The sequence below is a fragment of the Mus pahari genome, chromosome 2, assembly GCF_900095145.1.
Source record: "Mus pahari chromosome 2, PAHARI_EIJ_v1.1, whole genome shotgun sequence".
Lineage (NCBI taxonomy): Eukaryota > Metazoa > Chordata > Mammalia > Rodentia > Muridae > Mus > Mus pahari.
The window spans coordinates 163,913,219-163,921,831 of NC_034591.1; the positions used below are offsets into that span (position 1 = coordinate 163,913,219).

At 35.5% G+C, this 8,613-nt stretch overlaps 1 pseudogene; it reads left to right on the forward strand.

Annotated features, from left to right (window-relative positions):
* Window positions 1-7,437: 7,437 nt before the first annotated feature.
* Window positions 7,438-8,613, forward strand: part of LOC110316241 — a 16,698-nt pseudogene continuing 15,522 nt past the window's right edge.

Sequence of the window (8,613 nt, forward strand, 5' to 3'; positions counted from 1 at the left end):
TAGATAGTAAACCTTAGCTCATTGTCTACTTTAACAAACACTCAGGTGCCTACAGTCATATTATATTGAGATAAGACATGTTCCTACTTAATTTACAGATTCTGCTAGGTAATTTTATGACTTTATTTAAGGCAATAGAATTTCATAGAAAAATTTAGTTTTTGCATTATTGAGAAAACAAGGACAACAGCTAGTTGAGCTGTAAGGTCTAACTTGGATTCCTCAGTTCTCAAGTGCTGCCCACATAATTGCGCCTAACCCTGACTCCTTGTCTTTGTCAGGTAGCCTTAACTTACATAAAACCATAAAGGTTTTATTTTTTCATGTAACAGTATCTTTAACTTCTCTTCAAAACAGAATTAGTCCTCACTGTTAGCAAAAAGATGACTAGTGTTGTACGACACCAACAATGGCGATTTTAGAGCCACCCAGCTTGTGGAGGGGAAGATGTGCATGTTTATGGAGTGTTGGCCTAAGGTCAGCTGTCAGCCACAAAGCACATTGCAGAAATATTTTTTGTTTGTTATGTTCTTGTTGAGTACCAGTCATAGTTACCAAAGCAACCCAAAGATTTTGTGTTCTTTATCGGATTAATAATAGACCCTATGGAACTTCTCATCAATGAGAATTCCCACATAGTTGTCCTGCCTGTATTGCTTGGTTGTTCTTATACATTTTCCTCATTTATTGGTGTTAAGTCTACCTGGTGCCAATATTAGTGAGACAGTACAGATTCTTGTCAGAGTTCAATTAAAGACAACTTCCTCCGCTCTTTCTTTTCTTTTCCCCCTTTACTAAATGTGATTCGAAACCCAAGAAGTGTCAGAATTACTAAGTTAATTTTGTACCTGAGGAAATAAGTACCTCAAAACAAGTTGTGTCTTTGGGCTGGGAACTCAACAGTGGATCTCTTCTCTGTGTAATCACTGTTGACATAGCTGCATTGTGTTTATGAATAGAGTTTACTTCTTCCAATATGAAATTTATCACTCTGTTATAAACTATTTTTATTTTAGTTGTTTATTTGAATATAGTAGAAATTTTTGTTTTGAAATATTAATTCTATTAAATATTAATTTTAACAGAACTTTAATAAGAAGATATAGAAATTTTGAGACAAATTTCTCATTTTCAGCACAAAAGTAGGTAGTAATTGCTAAGCAGTAAGAGACTATCATGTATTTTATGTACTAACATCATTCAGTGCAGTTTAATCTTAGCTGTATTTATATTTATTTATTTACAGACCCTTTCAATGAATAAATGTAGAGTGCTAATAAAAATGAGTACCTATAGAGATAATATCAGAATGTAAAAAGTGAAAACTGGTGAAACAAAAAAACCATGAATCTCAATAAGAGAATTGAAGGTGCATTTGATATTAAAATATAAAGTAAAGAAATTCTACAAATGGTAATTGTTGTAGACATTTTGAACAAAGGTGAGAGGTGATCAGTTATCAAAGTAACCAACTACTGTTATAAAATTTCATTACATTGCAGTGCGTGCATGTGTGTGTGTGTGCTCACCCACAACTACTGTTATAAATTTCATTACATTGTAGTGTGTGTATGTGTGCGTGTGCATGCACACACACACACACACACACACACACACACACACACACACACACACTGTCCACAGCATATGTGGGAAAGTCAGAGGAAAACCTACAGAAGTTGCTTCTCTCCCACAACTGTATGAATCCCAGGGATTGAACTTAGATTATCAGGCCTAGTGGAAAATATCTTTACCTGCTGAGCCATCTTATTGGTTCCCACTTTTTTTTTTTTTTAATGTAAGCACAATTACAAAGTTGAATAGATGAATTAGTATGCAGAAATGCTTTTTCACTAAGGATTTTCATTAAAACATAATAGTAAAATAAAAAGAAGCAATAAATTGCTTTTGGCTTAAGTGCTTAGGTGCATGAACAAAACTTTGGATGTATAAACCTTTTGCATATCTAATTCTGGATTTAAAAGAAGGAGCAGGAGGAAAAGTGAATTTTGAAAACTTCTAGAGAATATAAATTTATAAAGGAATGAAGAAAAGACTTATTTGGAAATTATTCTTTATATTTGCCTGAAGGAGAAGAGGTACAATAATGAAATCCAACAGAAAGAACTTAACAAATGACAGAAAGTAGCTACAGAGCGTATAAGACTAAATGAGAAGGGTTAATATTACCTATAGGAAAGAGATATTTTAAAGTGGAAAATTAATAATTGAATAGCTATAAAGATTTGTTTTTAAAAACTGGAATGATACTGGTAGTCCTGTAAGTATAGTCAATTTACAATAATATATAATCCTAGGAGTCCACAATTCTATGATTCTTTTGTTTTAAAATTTAAAATATATTGAATTTTTTTCTGATTGGTCATGGAATATTTTTACTTTTAAACTCGGATAACAATCTTAATTTTCTAAGATATTTATTATTTTTAAAAGGATTTCTTTAAAGTTATCTGAAGTGTAGCAACTTCATTTAAAGAAGCTTCAGTGTCAGATTCTAAAAAACAAATATACCCAAGAAAACTTCATAAATAGAATGTATGCAATCTTGTAGAGGAGACAAATACTTTTTGAATTTTATTTACTTACAAAGATCTTCTGTCTTTAACATTTGCTTTATCTATGCTGTAGAACATGTTCTTATACACATAAGCCCTTCTCTATTAGGTAAGCATGAACAATTAATTGGTCTACTAAACTAGCTAAGAATGGGGATGTTCCCTCATATACTATATTGAATAAAATCCTCTCCAGTAACCAAGCACAGGTTACAAGTAATTATATGAATAAATCAAATATATTTCCTACTGTGATAAATGTCAAGTTTTATTGTATAATTCAGACAAAAGATTTAATCTTTCTTACAAAGAAATCAGTGGGCAGGAGTAGGGAGTAACTCAGCCATGGGGTGTTTGCTGAACCTGTGTGAGAGGATAGCACCCACTGCACTACAAAACAAACAACAAAACAAACACTGATATTTCCCTGAATAAAATCCTGTTCATTCAATCCAAGGATGTCACAAATGAATTAATATTGTACATATAATGAAATTTGTAAAACCCACAATGTTTAAAACTTTTGTTTTTAACAAATCAGAGTGATTTAAATAATCTTGCATTAAGGCTACAACTTTTCAAATAAAGCAGAAAGCTACCGAAGTCATCCTAGTCAGCATGGCCATTGCCAAGGTTGAAAAGTACTTACTTCAAAATCAGTGTCCTAGCTCCTGAGTTACCATATCCATTTTCTGTAAAAATAACCCAAGATGAGTTTTTTGAAAATAAATTTATCTTTAAATGTTATTTTAACCACCATAGTCCCTAATATCTTGTAACCTATTTTTATTTTAATACCCAAAAGATTTCAAATAAGATATCATATCTCATTTATTACTCAAGATATAAATTAATAAGATAATTAGTGTTTAAATTAAAAATGTTCTTAAATTTGGGATTTTTTTCAGAAATGCCAATCTATTTATGAGGAACAAGCAATTAACCTTCAGTAGTGTAAAGCAAGAGTATAAGATGTGTGCATGAAATATTTCACATCATGTAAGCTTTCCCATATCCATAACATTGACTCTATATAGAAATCTCACTTGCTGTGTGATCTCGCCATTAGGAATGAAGGAGGCTGTTACATGCACTGGGTCTCCTTTCCATACTGAAGTGCATGGCTTTATCCCTCACATTTATTTTTACATCTCTCAGATGGAATTATTTAATAATCTTCCACAATTGAACTGAAGCTTAAATGACCTGCTGATTCAGATAATTGATTCAGATAATTTCTGAGATTGGAGTTTGATTCTCTACATTTGCTGAGAATTTATTTTTATTTTAACTTCTGTACATAATCAGTCTCTGCTCAATTTACCTCTCTAATGAGACCGTTGAGAAGTAAATTTGATGCTTCTTAGTGTGGATATATGCTTTTATCTTTTCAAAAAAATTTTTTTTACATTTTATTTTATTTATTTATTTATTATTATTTAGACAGAGTTTCTCTGCATACTCCTGGCTGTCCTGAAACTCACTGTGTAGAACAGGCTGGCCTCAAATTTGCAGAAATCCACCTGCCTCTCCAAAAAAGTCTTTATCAGAGAACTATGAAGTTAAGGGAAATGACACTGCAGTGTTGACAAATCTTTATCTTGTAAGAGAGAAACAGAAGGAATCATTTGGTTCATAGCTATGACTATGTGTCATATCAGAGGAAATACTTTTTAATTTTCTTGCCACAAAACTTTTAAGCTTAATGGTTTGACTGTTAGAGTCAATTAAACAATTTTTGAAAATATTTTATGACTTTTTTGTAATATATTCAGTGTCTTTATTTGCATGACTATGCATATATGAAGATGTGATTCTGATGTTGTGCTTCTTTCCCATGTTAAAATTTGTGTTGTGTGTGGTCAAACCTAATTTTTACACTGTATGATTATCCTTGTAATGATTCGGTTACTCCAACCTTTGTTATTATGCCTTCGGGGAGTAAACAATGTGAAGTGTTTCTATCTAATAATAATAATTCCATGAAAACATGACTGAAAGACTAATTTAAGAAATGCCTTTCTTGCTAATTATTTTTGAAATCCAAACATCAGAGACATTATCAAAGACACATGCATTTAAGTACAAAAAGTTCTTATACATTTATCATTTGCTGTTCTTTTTACTTTTTTGTAGATAATCCCAATGAACCTCTCAAGGGAGAATCCTTGTGTCATATATTTGTTTCTGTGTGCTCAATATTTGTGAAAGGCACCCCACTGCTAAGGAAATAACTAGATACTAATAATTATTATCTTAGTTAATCTTACCAATTCACCATACTGTATTGCAAAACTTTTTCCAGTAAATAAACTGATTATCTTTTGTTTATTTCATCAGTGCTAAATTTTTATTATTTTACAATTTTTCTGTTTGCCATTTTTATTTATACCTACAACAAATAAAAAGTATAGGAATCACTATATGATTATATATTTTTATCCAATATAAGATCTTATTTGTTTTAACATTTCTGCATACTTTGTGATGTGTATCAACTTAATTTTCCATTTTCCAAACTCATGTTTCCTTAAAGGGTATTTTGGCAGGAAAATGCACTGAGCTCAATTAAACTAGAAATGTATGAATACAGGAAACACTTTTAATGAAAGGAAAATGACACTTTATTATGGAGATGGTTCTTTTTTTCTTTTATATAGGAAAGAGCTAAGCCAGCAAACTCAAGGGAGGTCACTTTTACTGGACCCTTCTACAATATAAATCATAGTAGACCAGCTGCTCTGGGGATCATCTGTTTTGATTCTATTTCATTTTACAGTGGTGCAGGGTTAAGGAAGACACAGGCAAGTATGGGGTTATGTGAAGTGTTAGTTAACAAAAATGAAACCCTTATAACTGATCAAATTTATGGGCCTGGTTAAAGTTGCATCTTCATTTTTGGCACAGAAAACATTAAAAATAAAGTGTCTTTAAAAAATCATTCTCTTTTCTAAAAACTACTGTTTTTTGTTGTTTTAGCTTTTGTTCTAGGAGGTTGGACCTACAAATCTATTTGATACTTGACCTTTTCTTATACAGTGATACCAATAGTTTTTTGCATTCCTAAAGCTTAAGAATTGACCAGCCTTCAGAAACATCAAAAAGTTTCTTTTAATCCAGTTACATTGACACTTCTCTGTCATAGTTATTGGAAATATGGAGACAGGAGGGCGGGAAAGATCACTTGAGCTCATAAGTTAAGGCCAGGAAGATTTTGCCTCAAGAAGAAAAAAAGAGGAAAAGAAAGTCTTTGCTGGTGGCCCAGGCCCCTACAGTCAGGACTGAGGTGGGAAGAAGGCCAAAAAGAAGGCTGATGACCTCTAGGCTTTAACCCTCTCTTACTGTTCTGGAAGGCATAAGCTGATGGCTTCTGGCAATTTAACTCTCTCTCTTCATATATATATCTTTCTCATCTATGGGGTGTGAAGCTTTTTAGTGGTTCTCTGCTATATCTTAGTCTTTTAGATTAATATCTAGTATGCATAACTGTTCCCTCCAAGATTAAAGCATTCAATCCTGCAGGAAACTCCTTAAAACAGGAAGGTAAACAACTCAAAATAGAGGTCATCTCCAGTCAGAAGAGCGGGGCTCCAAGAGATAACAACCAAACATGACAAAATAAAACATAAGACAAAGCAACAGCCTTCACACCAAAAACGGACATGGCAATCTAACATGAGAAAAAGTGTGCCCAAAGCAGACAAAATAGTCAGAGACACACCTGCTCCCACAATTATTGAGGACTGAGGCTCCATGGCCAGAAACCTCATAGTAGCTAACCATTTGCTGTTTCTCCAGTCCCAAGAATCTCCTGCCTTCTTCTGGTCTCTGTTGGTAGTTCTTTCTTTGTCTGCTTGCTCTACCTCTAGCTAGCAAGTGGTGGTGGTGGTGGTGGTGGTGGTGGTGGTGGTGGTGGTGGTGGTGGTGGTTTGGTTTGGTTTGGTTTGGTTTTTTCCTGGTATCAAAGCCTTCTCTGGAATTCTGATATACTGTAGACCAACTAAGATAACTAGCCACTTGGTCTGAACCACTACTGGATTTTTCAACTTTCCATTGGTTGACAGCCATTGTCAGACTAGTTGGACCAGAGCTTGTGAGCCATTCTAATAAATCCACTTTCTGCATACATAGAGAGATTCCTTCTACCAGTTCTGTTCATCTAGAGAATCTTCACTAATACTCCTGTGGGTTTTGTTGTTGTTGTTGTTGTTTTATTTTTGTTTGTTTTATTTTTGTTTTTAACCTTCCCACTGAGGACGATTGTCAGCCAACAATAGTGTTCTACAGTGTTTGTCATCTGTTTTCTGCTTTGTTTTATACCTACCAGGTGAGAAGTACGTGCAGTTTACCTGAACCCAGCATGAAGCCACAAAGCTCTTGTTTCCTAAAATCTTCGTTAATATTCTGGGCACCCTTCTACTTGTGGGACAGATTAATAACTCCACTGCAAGTTGAGTAATGGGTTATGCATGCTATCTACCTTGATTCCAGGAGGAAGAAGGGGAAATGCCTACCGTGGGAGCTCAGGCAATCTCTGAAATCGGGACCTGGTGAGCACAGGGTCACTGCCCACAAAGGGATGAGCACATGACTGAGTAGCGGGAGCTGAAGTGCTGGGTCCTCCCGGGAGATGGGTGGAAGACAGATGAGTAGGCTATTGGAGGATAGGCACAAAATCTACTGAAATGCAAATCCCTGCAGAGCTGGAAAAAGTCTGACTCTGGACTGAAGTTTGGGTCAGGATCCAGGTGCTGTATCCCTAAGGGTTTGAGTGTCACTCAGGACTCACTGGCCAATCAGAGCCTTAGGCAGATATGCCAGTCAGAAGGGGAGGAGGGTTCTTTCCGGTGCCTTGGGACTGGTTCCGCTTAGCTGCTGAGCAGACTTAGATGGTTTGGTGTGATCTGCTCTGAGCCCTGCTTCTGGGTGCTGCGAGGTGTTCTGAGGCAAGCTCCGAAGTTGCTCCGACATGGTGAGCACAGACAGGGTCACTGCCAACAACCGGGAGTAACAGGGGGCTGAGCAGCGGGAGCTGGTGTGGTGTGTCTTTCCCGGGGCTGGGTGGGAACCTGCGGCCATCAGTGAGGTCCCGTGAGGTCCTAGCCATTCACTGGACCTAAGGGTAGCCTCTGAATAACTTCACTATGGCAGCTGTATCTGCTCAGAGCATTTGGAACAGTGGGTTGTGTGTAGAAACATCCTTAGCAGGGTGAGAAACTCGGAGAGCCCTAGTTTCTACAAGTTCTACCCTCAGCATTTAATATTAAGGTGTATGATCCATTTAGAATTAATTTTGTGGCGAATGTAAAAGGCATCTCATGTGTTCGGTAGCAATGCAATATTAAGCTGTGTTGTAAAGGAGTATTAGCGATGTGAAGGATTTACTAATGGTTAGTGTCGGAGGCCAGCTCCGGCAATCTAAGGTACCCGATGGGGAAGAGCACCAGCAGGGGCAAGACTTGGACTTGGGAGATATTTAGGGTTAATTTTTAATCCACGTTTACCTGTCTTAAGTCTAAGTTAATTTGCAGTAGTAGCTGACCTGCCTGAGTTCCCCTGAGGCCAGAAACTGCAGTCTCTGACGTTTAGCACCTCATAGTAAAACAGGGAGATTAAGTAAAGTAGCCTTTGTCCTTATCTCCACCTGCTAGCTAAAGACACAGGAAGAAAAAGAGACACTTTGAAAAGTGATTTTAATCTTTATTTCTAAATTCTTTTTCTCAAAAAAAATTCAAAAAAGTTCTCTCCTAATTTCTAAGCTTTCTTTTTAATTTCTAAATTATTCTACTCTGCAGTCATTCTTCTTGTCTTGCTCTCTCCTCCTGCTCTGATGTAACAATGTCCTTGTAATGTCTTCATTCCTAGTTTTTTTATACCTTTTCTAAGGAAATAGATCACATGGTTTTTCCAAGCATCCTTTTTTTTTTTTTTTTACAAAAGTTCACCAAAAGTTCAAACATAAATTCAAATCATAACTCCAATAAAACGTTTACAACAGAGAATGTTTATATATCCATGAAGACTAGACATTCATTAT